The sequence below is a fragment of the Tamandua tetradactyla genome, chromosome 3 (genome assembly GCF_023851605.1).
Source record: "Tamandua tetradactyla isolate mTamTet1 chromosome 3, mTamTet1.pri, whole genome shotgun sequence".
Lineage (NCBI taxonomy): Eukaryota > Metazoa > Chordata > Mammalia > Pilosa > Myrmecophagidae > Tamandua > Tamandua tetradactyla.
Genome location: NC_135329.1, coordinates 181,622,219 through 181,641,128, shown reverse-complemented (window position 1 = coordinate 181,641,128; position 18,910 = coordinate 181,622,219).

Here is an 18,910-nt window from a genome sequence, read left to right as displayed (position 1 = left end):
CTTATCAAGACCCACCCAAAACATTACAGAAATGTATTGTTTCTGTACACTAGTACCTCCTATAAAGGACTCCAGCAAAAAGATTAAGACCCACCCTGAATGAGGTAGGCCACATCTTGATTGAAATAACCTAATCAAAAAGTCCCACCCACAATAGGTCTACATTCACAGGAATGGATGAAAAGAATATGGCTTTTTCTGGAATACATATCAGCTTCAAACTATCACAGGCATATATGAAAAACCTACTGCTAACATCATGCTCAATGGTATCTAAATGGTGACTAAACACTTTCCCTCTAAGGTCAGGAGTAAGAGAAGGATTTCCATCATCAGCCTATTTTCAACATTATGCTGAAAGTTCTTGCAGAGCAACTGGACAAGAAAATGAAATAAAGAGCATCCAAATTAGAAAGGAAATAATAAAACCCTGTTTGCAAATGATATTGTTCTAGTTTGCTAGCTGCCAGAATGCAATATACCAGAAATGGAACAGCTTTTAAAAGGGGGAATTTAATAAGTTGCAAGTTTACAGTTCTAAGGCTGAGAAAATGTCCCAGTTAAAGCAAGACTATAGAAACGTCCAATCTAAGGCATACAGGGAAAGATACTTTGGTTCAAGAAGGCTGATGAATTTCAGGGTCTCTCTCTCTCAAGTGAGAAGGCACATGGTGAACACAGTTAGGGTTTCTCTCTCGGCTGGAAGGGCACAATAGTAAACATGGCATTATCTGCTAGCTTTCTCTCATGGCTTCCTGTTTTATGAAGCTCCCTGGGAGGCATTTTCCTTCTTCATCTCCAAAGGTCGCTGGCTGGTGGACTCTGCTTCTTGGTGCTACAGCATTCTCTGCTCTCTCCAAATCACTTTCATTCTCCAAAATGTTTCCTCTTTTATAGGACTCCAGAAACTTATCAAGACCCACCCAAATGGATGGAGACATGCCTCCAGCTAATCCAGTTTAAGAACCACTCTTGATTAAATCTCATCTCTAGAAAGATGATCTAATTACAGTTTTAAACATACAGTGCTGAATAGGGATTAGAAGAAGTGGCTGCCTTTACAAAATGGGATTAAGATTAAAACATGGTACATACATCATTCAAACCAGCACAATATGATCCTATTGCAGAAAATCCTGAAAAATGAACAATGAATTTACCAGAGGTAATAAACAAATTAGGCAAAAATACCCTGATACAAGATCAACATGCAAAAATCAGTAATGTTTTGTTTCTGTACACTAGTAATGTGTTCATGGATTGGAATACTAAATATTCTTAAGATGTCAGTTCTACCCAAAATGATTTACAGATGCAACATAATCACAATTAAAATTGCAAACAGCCTTCTTTGCAGGAATTGAAAAGTCAGTCATCAAATATATATGGAAGAGGGTGCATGGGTAGTTCAGTGGTTAGAATGCCTGCCTTTCATGTGGGAGACCCAGGTCCAATCCCTGAACTATGCACCAAAAAAAAAAAAAAAAATTTATATGGAAGGGCAAGGGGCCCTGTACAGCCCAAGCCATCTGAAAAATAAGAATGAAGTTGGAGGAATAATACTTTCCAATTTTAAAACTTATTACAAAGCTACACTAACCAAAATAGGATAGCACTGGCACAAGGACAGACATATAACCAAACAAACAGAACTCAGAGTTCAGAAATAATCCCTTACATCTATGACCAGTTCATATTTCACAAAGGCACCCAGTGTACTCAATGGGGAAAGAACAGTCTCTTCAACAATAGTGTCTTCAACAGTCTCTTTCTTTCCTAAAGCTAGGAAAACTGCATATCCATTGTCAAAAGAATGAAGTGAACTCCAACCTCAAAAGATATACAAAAATTAATTCAAAATGGATCAAAGAACTCAATATAAAACTAGTAGAAGTAAATACAGATAAGCATCTTCAGGGCCTTGTGTTAGGCATTTGTTCCTTAAAGACTTAAACTAAAGCACAAGCAACAAAAGAAAAAATACATAAATAGGACTTCATCAAAATTAAAAGCTTTTGTGCAATAAAGGACTCAATGTAAAAGTAAAAAGACAACCTACAAAACTGGAGAAAATATTTTAAAAACACATATCTGATAAGGGTTTAACATCTAGAATAAACAAAGAAATCCTACAACTCAACAAAGAAAAGACAACGCAATTAAAAAATGGTTAAAAGGCTTGAATAGACATAACCCCAAGTACATGGTCGAAAAGATACCCAACACATTCGCAGTTAAGGAAATCAAAGCCATAATGAGATATCTCATGCCCACTGGAACGGATACTATCGAAAAAAAAAAAAAAAGAAACAGAAAAGTACACGTGTTGGAGAAGATATGGATGTTAGTGGGAATATAAAATAAGTCAGCCATTGTGGAAAACAGTTTGGCAGTTCCTCAAAAAGTTAGGTATTGAATTATCACATGACCCAGAAATCCAACTTCTAGGTATATATCCAAAAGAATTGAAAGCAGGAATTCAAACAGACATTTCCTTATATCATAGCATCGTTATTCACAATTGCCAACAGCTGGAAGCTACCCATGTGTCCATCAACCAATGAATGGAAAAATATAATGTGGTATATACATACAATGAATATTACTCAGCTATAAAAAAGAATGAAGTTCTGATATGTGGATGAACCTTGAAGACATCATGTTAAGTGAAATAAGCCAGACACGAAAGACAAATATTGTGTGATCTCACTGATATGAAATAATTAGAATAAGCAAAATCGCAGAGTCAGAAATTAAATTACAGGTTACCATGGGCTGAGGTGGGCATGGGGAAGGGAGAGTTAAATTGTACAAAGCTTCTATTCGGGTTTATAGAAATGTTTTGGCAATGGATGGTGGTCATGGTAGGACAACAGGGTGAACATAACTAACAGCACTGAAATGTATATCTGAATGTGATTAAAAGAGGAAATTTTTTAGTTGTATATATGTTACTATAATAAAAAGTTTAAAAACGATTCCTGTGGTACAGATGTTAGTGCTAATGTCCTCATCTTGCTGATTGTTTTTGAACAGGAAGGAATAAAAAGATTAATTTAGAAAAATGAAAGTTGAAGTATATTGTTTAAAGTTTCTGAGGGATACAATGGACACATGAAGAATAGCAGTATAAATGTAGGAAGGGGAGTACATAGGACTACTGTGCAAGTGAGTCAAATCCTCATCCATCATATAGGAATTCAATATATATTATTTAAAATCAACAAATCACTTCCTTGAATTATAAGCATATTTACCTGAACATACAGATGCTCCACCAGAACTTAAAATTAAAAAAAAATTAATTGGTTGCTTCTGGTTATGAGGACAAGGTGGGGGCAGAGGAATGGCAATGGGGCAGGGGACTACAACTCTAATATCCTGACATTTTCCCCATGTCAACTTAAAAACATGAACAAAGAGGTTTTAACTTCTCATTAAAGTTTTTCTCATCCATCCTCCTACCTATTCTGCCTTCAACCTAGTCAGACATACTCTTTTCCATGTCTGTAATCTGTGGATACATCTGTATCATACCTTCTTCATTCAAAGACATAGCTGGGTTAAGTTTCCAATAATTTTTTTTACCAATTCTTACCATGACTATTCCTTTCTCTTTTTTTTTTTCTCTCTCTCTCTTACTGTTTCACTTCTACTCACCCATGTTGTCTTTTTTTTTTTTTTCTCTTTGCAATTTGTGGCCCTTAAAGATAGTGTTTTTATCTTCTGGTGATGATGATGACTGACAAATGCTACAGATCTCATAGTTCTTCCTTCCTTTAATTCAAAAGTCATCACAAAGTACATATCCTTTGGAGTTTGAATTTTAAAAAGATGATCATTATTGTCATTTTTATAATGAGGTAATCAATTCTTGAGCCTTTTCCTCTATTTAAACTACCAGATGCTTTTGCTGGTTGACTTACAATAATGTGAAATTATTCCATTTGAATATAAAAAGCTGTATAAGTTGAATGTAAGTTTCTGTAAGGAATAATTTAAAGGCTAATCTGAATATCAGATATCCTACTTTTAAAAATCATCTGTTGACACCCAAAGATTTTGGTATGGAAAGAACACCATAATATATTAAGTAAAGAGGGAAAATAATATTTAAAAAGGGGGAAATAGAAATATAAATTTAACACTGTTTGTATTTTCATGAAGAAACTCAGAAAATAAATAAAATTAGAAATGGCAAGGATGTGATTGAGAAAAGGATAGGATGAAAGTAGGAAAAGTGAGACTTTTCACTGTGTACCTGTTATGTTATGATTTATGAGACTTGTAGATGTTTTCTCTATTTGAATTATTGCCTAAATTAAAGTTAAATTTTAAAATATTGGACATGGACCCCCTCAAAAAAGTTATTATAATGGGCTCTATAGCAGTCTCCAAGACATTAGTTGCAGGAGCCCCGCCATAGGGACTGAGAGTGCAAGGGTTACAATTTTGACATCCTCAAAGCATCACCTATGGTTTTTACTTCTCAGTTGGCTTCAGAATCCCTTGCATATGGCCAAACAGTGAAAAATAGTGTCAGAAACTGAGGGACTACTTATCTACCTAAACCTGGGCCTGTTTGAACAACTTTAGTGCAAACCACCACAGGCCTGAGAATAGGCAGAACAACTGCTGCTCAACTGGACCTGCCCAGCCTCAGAATAGATAAACTCAGATCCAGAGGACTGACTGACTTTTCAAAAGAAATTTTGACATAAACCCCTTTGAATTATCCATCTTTGTCATCAGCTCTATGCAGTTTTGTGACATTGATTTAACATTTTTTTATTTACTACAAAAAATAATTAAATGACTATTTTGACTTGTTTATAAAAATATATGAACTGCCAAAGCCCACTGGAGGATTAAAATTATCATTTAAATATAGGGCTACTGCCTTGTTTGGCTCTTTAATTTCCCTGAAGGTTCCAAATGAAGTCTCACTCAGATTCATTATCATCATTCTGTGGTAAAGGACCCCAGGGATTTGTGATTGCCTCTTTTACACATGGATGAAAACTCTTTCTGGAACTGGATATGAAACAGGGAAGAAACATCTGCAAAATCATGGTGAGAGGCATGAAGAAGTATTTCTTGGTGCTCTTTATGACTAAACATTTTTTTTTTTAATTTTCTTATGTTGAACCATCCTTGCATACCTGGGATGAATCCTACTTGGTCATGGTGTATAATTCTTTGTTGTTGTTGTTGTTTTTGTTCTTTTTTTAATTAATAAAACCAATCAACATACAATATGAACATTCTTTTTTATCACATAGTTGTATATTTATCATAATGATCATTTCTTAGAACATTTGCATCAATTCAGAAAAAGAAAACAGAAAAAAATTCATGCATACCATACCCCTTACCCCTCCCTTTCATTGATCACTAGCATTTCAATCTACTACATTTATTTTAACATTATTTTTAATCCATATATTTTACTCATCTGTCCTTAAGGTAGATAAAAGAAGCATGAGACACAATCACACAGTCTCACTGCAAAAGTTATATCATTATACAATCATCTTCAAGAAACATGGCTACATAGAAAACACAGCTCTACATTTTCAGGCAGTTCCCTCCAGCCTCTCCATTACACCTTAACTAAAAAGGTGATATCTATTTAATGCATTAAAATAACCTCCAGGATAGCCTCTTATCTCTGTTTGAAATCTCTCAGCCACTGACATTTTATTTTTTAATTATCAGGCCATCATAGTCTGAGATGTATCCTGGTATTACATTAAGCTAGACATTACAGCTATTACATTAATCCAGAATTACAAGGCCCATTCTGGATCCCAGGAGTTTGGATTGTTTAAATGAGCTATCCATAAAGGTTGATTTAGATTATGTGTTGCAGAAAACTTAGGTTCTAGCCATAATAAACTTCTATGCCTTTGGTGAAGGTCTAGAGTACATATTCTACATCTTTTACCGTGTATTCTAATTTACCTTAGACCCAGCCAGATTGGCTTTGTTTCAAACTCTAACTGAGGCCTATCTCTTTTTCAATTACTTTAACTGTATTTATAGCTATGCTAACTTTCAGGGCTGCAGCACTCCATTTCTGGGTCTTAGGGGTCACAGAGTTACTCAAAATTCTAGGGAAATACCAATTGAAACACATATAGCTCAGTGTTTCATAATTTAGAAATACAATTATAACATCAGGCTAAGTGTGACTGCTATAAGGGTTTATAATCTAGGTTCGCATTTTCGTAGAAGTATTTTTCTGAGAGAGACCTAGCATATTTGTTCTTTTGTTTCTGGCTTATTTTGCACAATAAATTGTCCTCAAGTTTTATTCAGTTCATTGTGTGCCTCTTGATGTCTTTCTTTTTTTATCTGCACCATATTCCATCACATAAATGTATCACAGTTTGCCATTCTGCTTCTCAATCATTGTATGTTTTAGCTCCCTCCATCTTTTGGGCATCATGGTCCAAAATGAACAAACCATGTCTTACAGTATCCTCACTTGGTTGTACAATCAGCAGCACTTTCAATTTTAGAGTTTTCATTGGTCCATAGTGACACATTCATCCCTTTTAAGAGCACAGCCCAGAAGGGGTATATTGCTTTTTTTTTCACATCCCATTGCCAGAACCTAGTCATATGGCCATAGATGGCTTCAAGAGTCTGGGAGATGTAGTCGTTAGCTAGTGACTATGTTCCCAGCTAAAATTCAGCTTTTTTATTAAAGGAAAAAAGAGAGAAAATGGCTACTATTGGACACCGAGAAACAATTAATTTTCTCCTTCAAAATGTCATTAGTCCTTCTTCAAAGTCACTGACTTCTTCCCAGACTCCACTTTCTTTGAGGTTTCTTACCTACCTTGATATTCCTTCTCCCTTTTTCTCTTTCTCTACATTTATTTTCCTCTTCCTATTCCTTAAATATCAGTGTACTCCAAGGCTGCATCCTCCACTTTCTGCCTTTCTCCATAGTCATTCTGGATAACACATTATCTGTGCACATGTGATCAATATTTATCAATGACTCCCAAATCCATTCACCTTGAGAATGATGGCACTACTGGGGAACTCAAAGTTAAGTGGAGTTGTGTGTATGTATTTTAAGTTACAAAAGACTCCAGATGACATATAGGCTGATGATAGGAGGTGCGAAAGAAAGACTTTGAAAAAGAGGGAATGATTAATGATGAAAAATTTCAGAGAGGTAACATGGGATTGAATAAAGAACTTAGAAGGAAGGATATGCTTTAACCAACAAAAGGAATGTCACTTTCATTGGCACTGCAGGGACAGAGATGAGGAGAGAAGGATAATAAGTAAGTGTGTGAGTGGGAGATGGGAGATTGGTTGAATTCTTACCTGATGGCTTCTATTATCTTAATGTAGGTGACAAGTTCTTGTGTTGAGAGTAAAGGAGTTGGGCTTTGGTTTGGGAACCTAAGGAGAATAATAAAGTCTTAGACTAGACAATTGTTATGGGAAAAGGGATGGGGGTCAGTTAAATAATAAAATGTTTAAAATATATTGAGAAGGCTGGCCCCTATGAAGCTTATTCCTGCAAAGGAGAAGCTAAGCTTACTGATAATTATGCCTAAGAGTCAACCCCAGAGAACCTCTTTTGTTGCTCCGATGTGGCCTCTGTCTCTAAGCCAATTTGGCAGATAACACACTGCCCTCCACCCTATGTGGGATATGACTCCCAGGGATGTAAGTCTCCCTGGCAACATGGGACTAGACTCCTGGGGATGAGCCAGGATATGGCATCATTGGAATGAGAAAGGCTTCTTGACCAAAAGGGGGAATAGAGAAATAAGACAAAGTAAAATTTTAATGGCTGAGAAATTTCGAACCCAACTGAGAGGTTATTCTGGAGGCTATTCTTATGCATTATATAGATATTCCTTTTTAGTTTATGGCGTTTTGGAGTGGCTAGAGGCAAGTACCCAGAACTGTTGAACAGTATTCCAGTAGCCTTGAACCTCGAAGAAGACTATATAACTATATAGCTTTTACAATGTGACTCTGTGATTGTAAAAACCTTGTGTTTCATACTCTCTTTATCGAGGCTATGGGTGAAAAAAATAAGGATAATAAATAAATAAATAATAGGGGGAGGTAAAGTGTAAAAATTGAGTAGATTGAAATTCTGTGGGTCAATGAGAGGGAAGAGTAAGGGGTATGGGATGTATGAGTTTTTTATTATTTATTTTTCTGGAGTGATGTAAATGTTCTAAAAATTATCGTGGTGAAGAACACACAACTATGATGATATTGTGAGCCACTGATTGTATACTATGGCTGGACTATATGTGTGTGGATATTTCTCAATAAAAATATTTTTAAAAAGTACTATTGAGAGACATCTACTATTGAGAGATAGTAGGTAACAGATTTGTCATACATCAAACTGCAGAGTACTATGATATTTGCTAGCCATGCAGACAGCCTGGAAAAATTAAATTTTGAGATAGGTCTAGGATTGGGAGATTTTAAGGCAGTGCAGCAGACTGTGAAACAGGGAAATCAGGATACTGTCAAGTCATATGTTCAAAAGTTCAACTGTGGGTTCTAGGATTCATAGAAATGAAGTATGGGCAGGCCTGTAGCCTTGAAGAAAGTGGAAGTGTCAACAAAATAGAGCCCAGTGAGGTTAAAAAATGGTATGAGACAGGGAGTAGTATAGAAGGATATGAAATGGTAATCAACAAATAAGATTTTTGGAGTTAAGATTTCAAAAGTGACAGTTACAGATGATGACAAGTTTGTAGCTAAGGGAGCAGGTTGTTGAGGTAGAGTATAAGTAAGGGTTACTAGAATTAAGGCAGTTGAGCACTTTGTGAGGACTATATATTGGATGGATCTCCCACTAGGTCATTAAAACTACCCAGACTCGCGCTGCCTGACTTTAAGGCATATTATGAAGCCACAGTGGTCAAAACAGCATGGTATTGGCATAAAGATAGATATATCGACCAATGGAATCGAATAGAGTGCTCAGATATAGACCCTCTCATCTATGGACATTTGATCTTTGATAAGGCAGTCAAGCCAACTCACCTGGGACAGAGCAGTCTCTTCAATAAATGGTGCCTAGAGAACTGGATATCCATATGCAAAAGAATGAAAGAAGACCCATATCTCACACCCTATACAAAAGTTAACTCAAAATGGATCAAAGATCTAAACATTAGGTCTAAGACCATAAAACAGTTAGAGGAAAATGTTGGGAGATATCTTATGGATCTTACAACTGGAGACGGTTTTATGGACCTTAAACCTAAAGCAAGAGCACTGAAGAAGGAAATAAATAAATGGGAACTCCTCAAAATTAAACACTTTTGTGCATCAAAGAACTTCATCAAGAAAGTAGAAAGACAGCCTTCACAATGGGAGACAATATTTGGAAATGATATATCAGATAAAGGTCTAGTATCCAGAATTTATAAAGAGATTGTTCATCTCAACAACAAAAAGACAGCCAACCCAATTACAAAATGGGAAAAAGACTTGAACAGACACCTCTCAGAAGAGGAAATATGGATGGCCAAGAGGCACATGAAGAGATGCTCAATGTCCCTGGCCATTAGAGAAATGCAAATCAAAACCACAATGAGATATCATCTCACACCCACCAGAATGGCCATTATCAACAAAACAGAAAATGACAAGTGCTGGAGAGGATGCGGAGAAAGAGGCACACTTATCCACTGTTGGTGGGAATGTCAAAGGGTGCAACCACTGTGGAAGGCAGTTTGGCGGTTCCTCAAAAAGCTGAATATAGAACTGCCATACGACCCAGCAATACCATTGCTAGGTATCTACTCAAAGGACTTAAGGGCAAAGACACAAATGGACATTTGCACACCAATGTTTATAGCAGCATTATTTACAATTGCAAAGAGATGGAAGCAGCCAAAATCTCCATCAACAGAAGAGTGGCTAAACAAACTGTGGTATATACATACGATGGAATATTATGCAGCTTTAAGACAAGATAAACTTATGAAACATGTAATAACATGGATGGACCTAGAGAATATTATGCTGAGTGAATCCAGCCAAAAACTAAAGGACAAATACTGTATGGTCCCACTGATGTGAACGGACATTTGAGAATAAACTTGAAATATGTCATTCGTAACAGAGTTCAGCAGGAGTTAGAAACAGGGTAAGACAATGGGTAATTGAAGCTGAAGGGATACAGACTGTGCAACAGGACTAGATACAAAAACTCAAAAATGGACAGCACAATAATACCTAACTGTAAAGTAATCATGTTAAAACACTGAATGAAGCTGCATCTGAGCTATAGGTTTTTGTTTTGTTTTGTGTTGTTTTGTTTTGATTTTACTATTATTACTTTTATTTTTTTCTCTATATTAACATTCTATATCTTTTTCGGTTATGTTGCTAGTTCTTCTAAACCAATGCAAATGTACTAAGAACTGATGATCATGCATCTATGTGATGATGTTAAGAATTAATGATTGCATGTGTAGAATGGTATGATCTCTAAATGTTGGGTTAATTTCTTTTTTTCCATTAATTAAAAAAAAAAGAGAAGGGATAATTGGAGATGAAGGGATACAGACTGTACAACGGGACTGGATATAAAAACTCAGAAATGGACAGCACAATACTACCCAATTGTAATGCAATTATGTTAAAACACTGAATGAAGCTGCATGTGAGGTATAGGTTTTTTGTTTTTGTTTTTTTTGTTTTTTTTTCTTTCTATTATTGTTTTAATTCTTATTCTGTTGTCTTTTTATTTCTTTTTCTAAATCGATGCAAATGTACTAAGAAATGATGAATATGCAACTATGTGATGTTATTAAGAATTACTGATTGTACATGTAGATTGGAATGATTTCTAATTGTTTTGTTAATTCTTTTTTTTAATTAATAAAAAAAAAAAGAAATGTTTCAAAAAAAAAAAAAAAAGAATTAATGATTGCATGTGTAGAATGGTATGATCTCTAAATGTTGGGTTAATTTCTTTTTTTCCGTTAATTAAAAAAAAAAAAAGAGAAGGGATAATTGGAGATGAAGGGATACAGACTGTACAACGGGACTGGATATAAAAACTCAGAAATGGACAGCACAATACTACCCAATTGTAATGCAATTATGTTAAAACACTGAATGAAGCTGCATGTGAGGTATAGGTTTTTTGTTTTTGTTTTTTTTGTTTTTTTTCTTTCTATTATTGTTTTAATTCTTATTCTGTTGTCTTTTTATTTTTTTTTCTAAATCGATGCAAATGTACTAAGAAATGATGAATATGCAACTATGTGATGTTATTAAGAATTACTGATTGTACATGTAGATTGGAATGATTTCTAATTGTTTTGTTAATTCTTTTTTTAATTAATAAAAAAAAAAAAAAAACTACCCAGACTATGCCATGACTGTGAGTTATATGTCTTCAAATACTTTCCCCAAAATCAGACAGATATAGCCACTAAAAAAGATTACACTGTTGGGAGTATGGCTGGTAAGGAAATGACATATGTGGAAAACATAACATAAAAAGTTATCTTCTTTTTACAAAGGTCTAAATATACATAAACTCACCTTTGAGGAAGTAGGTGTCCTAATTGTTGTGCTGTCAGAAAGCATATCTGAGAGACTCTTCTAGGAACACTGTGCTAGTTTGAAACTGTTATGTATCCCCAGAAAAGCCAAGTTCTTCTAATCCAGTCTTGGTGCAGACCTATTGTAGGTGAGACCTTTTGATGAGGTTGTTTCCACGGAGATGTGCTCCACTCAATTCAAGGTGGGTCTTAATCCTTCAACTAAGCCCTATATGAAGAGAATAAAAGAGAGAAAATTGAGACAGCTCAGAGTTGATACAGAGAGCAGAGAGAGGAAACCAAATGACAGATACTTGGAGACAGAAAATGCCCTGGGAAGGGCTAAGCTAAGAGATGAAATCCAGAGTTTACTCCAGAGAAGCTAAGACAGGACCCACAGATGTTTAATGAGAGAAAATGCCCAGGAGAAACCAGAAGGACCCACAGGAGCTGAGAGAGCCATTTTGAAACCAACCCAAGAGAGAAAGGCCAGCAGATGTCACCATATACCTTCCCATGTAACAGAGAAACCCCAGACACCATTGGCCTTTCTTGAGTGAAAGTATCCTCTTGATGGTTTAATTTGGACATTTTCATGGCCTTAGAACTGTAAACTTACAACCTAATAAATTCCCTTTGTAAAAAACAATCCGTTTTTGGTACGTTGCTTTCCAACAGCATTAGCAAACTGAAACAAACACTATTTGCCCACTCTCCCTCTACGAAGCATTAAAAATGGCCACAAATTCTTTACAGTGCCATCCAAAAAGAGGTGGAGTTTATTTCTCCACTACTTGAGTCTGGTTTTTCCTTGAAATTTGCTTTGACCAATAGCATGCAGCACAAGTGATAATGTACAATGTCAAAAGCACAGCCTTAAGAGGTATTGCAATTTTTATTCTTACCCTCTTGGAACTCCAAGTCCACCATGCTACAAAGAAGTGTGAGATGGAAGACCATGTGGAGAGAGAAAATCATCCCAGCCATTTCATCTATTCTAGACCATTTAGTCTCAGCCACCTGCTGAATGAACCACACAAGTAAGTCTGGGTGAATCCAATAGGAGAACTTCCCAGTCAACCCCAAAATTGTGAGAAACAATTATTATTGTTTTGAGTCATTAAGTTTTAGACTTAGCAGTAGCATAGCTAACAACAAAAGATAACTGATAGGCCTTCTATCAGTTAAGATTCTTTACTTGCAAACAATAGAAACCAACTTGGACTAACTCAAGTATGAAATATACCAAGTACCTGGAAAGTACATCGAGATCACATGCCCTGCACTGCAGGAAGAGACAAGGTCTTGCGATTGGCAGATCCGCCATAACCACATGGAGAGGAACAGGGGCATTTTCCCAAAGTAAAGTGGAAGGGAGTGAAGTCATTATAAGAGGAAAGAAATGCTGAGAGGACAAAACAACCACTGTCTACCATCTAATCTGCAGCGGTTTATTATTTTTATTTGTTACTGTATTATTATTTCACTGTGTGGCTTCTGAATCCTTTTTCTATATTTGAGGAACCTATCAATGGTGTGAGTCTTGGTAAAGGGCAGAAATTTCTCACTACAGAAGTTGAAAACAATTTTTTTGCTTTCCCCAAACATAGCTGACCAATAAATAAAGCCTCTGACCAGCTGTTAACCAGGGATTTCCCAGCCTGTGAGCTCAGATGTTGTGGTTTCCTCCAATTTGGTGAGTTTTTCTTTCTCTCTATGTTCCCTTCTTTCTGATTCTATTTTCTCATGTATATACACCTGAATAGATCTAATAATTCTAGTCAAGTGTGTGTGATGTTATAATTGTAATAGCTTTCATTAATTATATTTTCTTATAATAAAATAGTTACTAGAGTAAAAACAACAACAAAAATTTGTAGCTAGAATATGACATCTGATCTAAACTCGACTATTGGGTATCCCATCCATGATTTTGAGTCTGGAGAAACTAGTGTGAAAGATGTAAGGCCAGTTTAAAATTCATTCTCTGGTGGCAGTAGACAGCAACCATGGTGCAGTGATGAGAATGGGACATCCAGTATTCATGGAGTCAGCATCACCATCCAAACTATGCTATTCTTGAGGGATGACCTGAGTAATAATTCCATCCTTTTGACTTCTCTTAGCTACTGTGTGCTTTATAAACCTGCTTTACTAACCTTCCCATCAAATCCAAGAGAAATCCAATATTCTTCTGTATTAGTTAAGGAAAGTAATGTTGGCTGCTGTGTTAATTAGATTCAGTTATCAACTTGGCCAGGTGAGCATACCTAGTCTTGTTGCTGCGGACATAAGCCAATGGTAAGTGAACCTCATTTGTTGCTAACTACATCTGCAGTCGGCTAGGAGGTGTGTCTGCTGCCATGAGTGACATTTGACTTAATTGGCTGGTGCTTAAATGAGAGAACGCAACGTAGCACAGCCTAGCGGCTTGGCATTCCTCATCTCAGCACTTGCAGCTCAGCCCAGGCCTTTGGAGATGCAGAAAGAAGTCACCACGGGGAAAGTTGTTGGAACCCAGGGGCCTGGAGAGAAGACCAGCAAGACCATCTTGTGCCTTCCACGTAAGAAAGAACCTCAGTGGAAAGTTGGCTGCCTTTCCTCTGAAGAACCAACAAAATAAATCCCCTTTTATTAAAAGCCAATCCATCTCTGGTGTGTTGCATTCTGGCAGCTAGCAAACCAGAACAGCTGCTATAACAGTTTTAGAGTTTTTCTAACTCTAAAGAGTTAGAAAATAGAATAGAACACAATAGAAGCTTATTTTCTCACTCATATCACATTCTGATGCTGGTTGGATGGAGGGTAAAGAGGGTAGGAAAATCTGTTCAATACAGTTATTCAGGCACCTAAGCTCCTTCCACCTTGTGGTTCTACTACCCTATGGGTCTTTGGTTGGTGTTCTAGCTTGCTAATGCTGCCAGAATGCAATATACCAGAAATGGGATGGCTTTTATAAAGATTTATTAAATTACAAGTTTACAGTTCTAAACCCTTAAAAATGTCCAAATTAAGGCATCCAGAGAAAGATACCTTGACTCTGAAGAAGGGCCAAATGGCATCCAGGATTTTTCTGTCATCTAGGAAAGCATGCGGCTGGCGTTTGAGGTCCTTGTTCCCAGTTCATTGCTTCTAGCTTCTGATTCCAGTGGCTTCCACTCTAAGTGTCTGTGAACCTTCATTTAGCTTCTCTGGCAATTAATTAGTATAGACGTTGGCTGAGATAGAACTGAGGACTCATCCAATCATCACCTGGAAAGTCCATAATGTGTCCTCTTCTGAAATTCCACATCAGAAGACCTCTTTACACACTCTGTCTCCCTCTCTCTATCATCTATCCTCTGAGCCCTTTCAAGGCACAGTGATGGAGAAATCATAAAATATTGCCAACATGGCTGCTGTGGCTGATGCAAGGCAACATAAAATGGTTAATCTTAAATCTGCCCTCCGCCCTAGCAACAACAGTGACCAATTACAGAAATCTGCCCTCCACCCTAGCAACAACGGTGACCAATCCCAGCCTGACACGTGTCCCTGCATGCTCCCAGCCTATATAAGCCGTGCACTTCCTGAATAAAACGGACACCTTCCACTCACCTCTGAGGGTTGTCTCCTGAGTCATGTGCTGTGTGCTGTGTGTCTGTGTGACTGACTCAATACGCCCACTTACCCCCAGCCATCAGCTACCCAACAGCACAGGAGGAGTCAGAAGTTCTTTGTTCATCATGATGGGGTGTACAGAGCTTTGTGAAGCTGTCCCTTGTCCCTACCATCTGTTTTGGGGAAGCTATTGCTCCTTAGTTACTATACTGATTTGGAACCATTATGTACCCCAGAAAAGGCCCATGTTCTTTTAATCCATTCTTGTGGGTGCAGATCTATTGTGGGTGGGATCTTTTGGTTAGGTTATTTCAATTGAGAAGTGACCCAACTCATTCACAGTGGGTTTTAATTCCCTTAATGGGTCTGTTTATGAAGAAAACAAGAGAGAAAATCACCCAGAGACCTTTGAAGAGAGCTCAAAGGCAAAAAGGACTAGCAGACAACAGTCATGAGCCTTTCCATGCGCTGGAAGAAACCTGGATGCCAGCAGACTTTCTTCAAAGAAGGTATCTTCCTCCTGATGCCTTAATTTGGACATTTTCATGGTCTACTGTAAATTAAATTATCCCCATAGTAAATTAATGAATGTAAATTAATAAATCCCCATAGTAAAAGCCAACCCATTTCTGTTACATTGTTTTCTGGCAATGTTAGCAAATTGGTAGACTTCCCACTGAGACTTTCTGTAACCATTTGGAAATGAGGCCCAAGTTCTTTCTATTATCAGTTCCCTTAAATTTCTTTGGGGTTCAGTCAGTCCCCTCTGCTCCTGGATTCCCAGGCTTTGATCAGGGACGGCAGGATGTGGATCCCTTTCCCAGAAATCTACACCAGAAGCTCCCTCTACTACTTTCCTCTCCAATCCTCTTGGGAGATTTATCCAGTCTAGGAGTGGGTAAGAAAAGCTTTGGGGGTGGTGAAAATGGGGAATGGAAGCTAAGTACCTCAGAAGAGCCTATGTTATTTAAATCCATTCTTGTGGGTGCAGACCTATTGTGGTTGGAACCTTATTCTCAGGTTGTTTCCACAGAGATGTGACCCAGCCCATTCAAAGTTGGTATTAGTTCCCTTGCTGGATTCCGTTATAAGAGGATAAAAGGCAGAGACATTTTGAAAAGAACAAGAGAAAGAAAATGCCCCAACAGAAGCCAGAAGGGCTCACAGGAGCTAAGAGAGCCATTTTATATGTTCTTTTTTTTTTTTTTTTTTTTTACATGGGCAGGCATCGGGAAATGAACCCGGGTCCTCGGGCATGGCAGGCAAGCACTGTTACCTGCTGAGCCACCGTGGCCCACCCAGAGAGCCATTTTAAAACTAGAATCCAGGAGACAAGGGCCAGGAAACATTGCCCCGTGCCTTCCCATGTGACAGAGAATCTGGATGCCAGCAGCCTTTCCTCAGGGAAGGTATCTCCCTCCAGATGCCTTAATTCAGACATTTTCATGATCTTAAAACTGTGAACTTGTAACCTAATAAATCCCCTTTGTAAAAGCCAATCTATTTCTGGTGTATTGCATTCTGGCAGCTATAGCAAACCAAAGCAGTGGTGAAAAAGCCATTTGTCTCTTCCAAAAAAAAATTCAACTTTTATAAATCAAAGATTTAATATTTTTCTGTCACTAGCTTCAAAATCCTATGCTGGAACTCAAACACCAAAGATTATCCTTCCTTTTTCTCTATGATTTTTTTGTATTCTCCTTTCTCTGAGGTACTCAGAGTGAAATGCTTTTAAAATGCTAAGTGGAGGCCCATGTCCCACAGCAGCCGACCCGCCCACCCTCCTCTCCCCTCTCTCTCTGTCCACCGGCCCGCCGCACGGCGCCCACGCCCCGCAGCAGCCGACGCGCCCGCCCTCCTCTTCTGCCTTCACCGGCTCCTCCGCCACCGGCCTCCACAGCCTTGCCACCCTCACCTTTCCTCCTCCAGAACAGCTACTGGGGGAGTGGAGACAATACAGAGCAGCTCCCGGAGCCACGACAGAGATCAAAGGGACGGCGTACCCCATCCTGGAACGGCTGACTGTCTGGGAGAACCAGCTCCGGTGAGATCACCGAGGGGCGCGGGATTTCCTGGGTGGGACGGCAAGCGGCTGGAGTCCCTCCCTTCCTCCTTCCCAGGCCAGCTGGCAGAATTGGACAGGCGGTCCCCTTGGGCCGCAGCGGCTGGCGCCCCCACCACGCGAGGCCCCCCAGACCAACTGAGAGAGTTCGGTCGGAAATCCCCAGACTGAGGAGAACAGTGACCGGGGGGTCCCTTCCAAACACGTGACTCCCCGGTCCGGCTGGGAACAGTGCACTCTCCTGGGCTGCGACAGCTGGTGCCCTCCCGCCACGCTTGGTGCCCCGGGCCGACTAGGTAATTCGGCCAGATGCTCTCCCGTGCTGCGGCGGCCAGCGACCCTCCCCACGTTCGGAACCCTGGGCTGGCTGGCACTCTTCCAAGACGCTTTGGCTGCCGAACCTCCCCTACAGCGAGAATTTTCCAGAGTTAAAGGACCCACAGCAACTTTCACTGGTGGAACCCATAGACAAACGTGTGCCACGAGCGCCACCTACTGGGCAGGATAAGAAAAACAGAACACAGAGATTTCACAGAAAAATCTTTCAACCTGTGGGATCCAACACCCAGGGAAATCTGACTAAATGCCCAGACGCCAGCAGAAGATAACGGATCACGCTCAGAAAACTGAAAATATGGCCCAGTCAAAGGAACAAACCAATAGTTCAAATGAGATACAGGAGCTGAGACAACTAATGCTGAATATACGAACAGAAATGGAAAACCTCTTCAAAAACAAAATCAATAAATTGAGGGAGGACATGAAGAAGACATGGGCTGATCAAAAAGAAGAAATAGAAAAACTGAAAAAACAAATCACAGAGCTTATGGAAGTGAAGGATAAAGAAGAAAAGATGGAAAAAACAATTGATACCTACAATGACAGATTTAAAGAGACAGAAGATAGAATTAGTGATTTGGAGGATGGAACATCTGAATTCCAAAAAGAAACAGAAACTATAGGGAAAAGAATGGAAAAATTTGAACAGGGTATCAGGGAACTCAAGGACAATGTGAACCGCACAAATATACATGTTGTGGGTGTCCCAGAAGGAGAAGAGAAGGGAAAAGGAGGAGAAAAACTAATGGAAGAAATTATCACTGAAAATTTTCCAACTCTTATGAAAGACCTAAAATTACAGATCCAAGAAATGCAGCGCACCCCAAAGAGAATAGACCCAAATAGGCGTTCCCCAAGACACTTACTAGTTAGAATGTCAGAGGTCAAAGAGAAAGAGAGGATCTTGAAAGCAGCGAGAGAGAAGCAATACATCACATACAAGGGAAACCCAATAAGACCATGTGTAGATTTCTCAGCAGAAACCATGGAAGCTAGAAGACAGTGGGATGATATATTTAAATTACTAAAAGAGAAAAACTGCCAACCAAGAATTCTATATCCAGCAAAATTGTCCTTCAAAAATGAGGGAGAAATTAAAACATTCTCAGACAAAAAGTCACTGAGAGAATTTGTGACCAAGAGACCAGCTCTGCAAGAAATACTAAAGGGAGCACTAGACTCAGATACAAAAAGACAGAAGAGAGAGGCATGGAGAAGAGTGTAGAAAGAAGGAAAGTCAGATATGATATATATAATACAAAAGGCAAAATGGTAGAGGAAAATATTATCCAAACAGTAATAACTCTAAATGTTAATGGACTGAATTCCCCAATCAAAAGACATA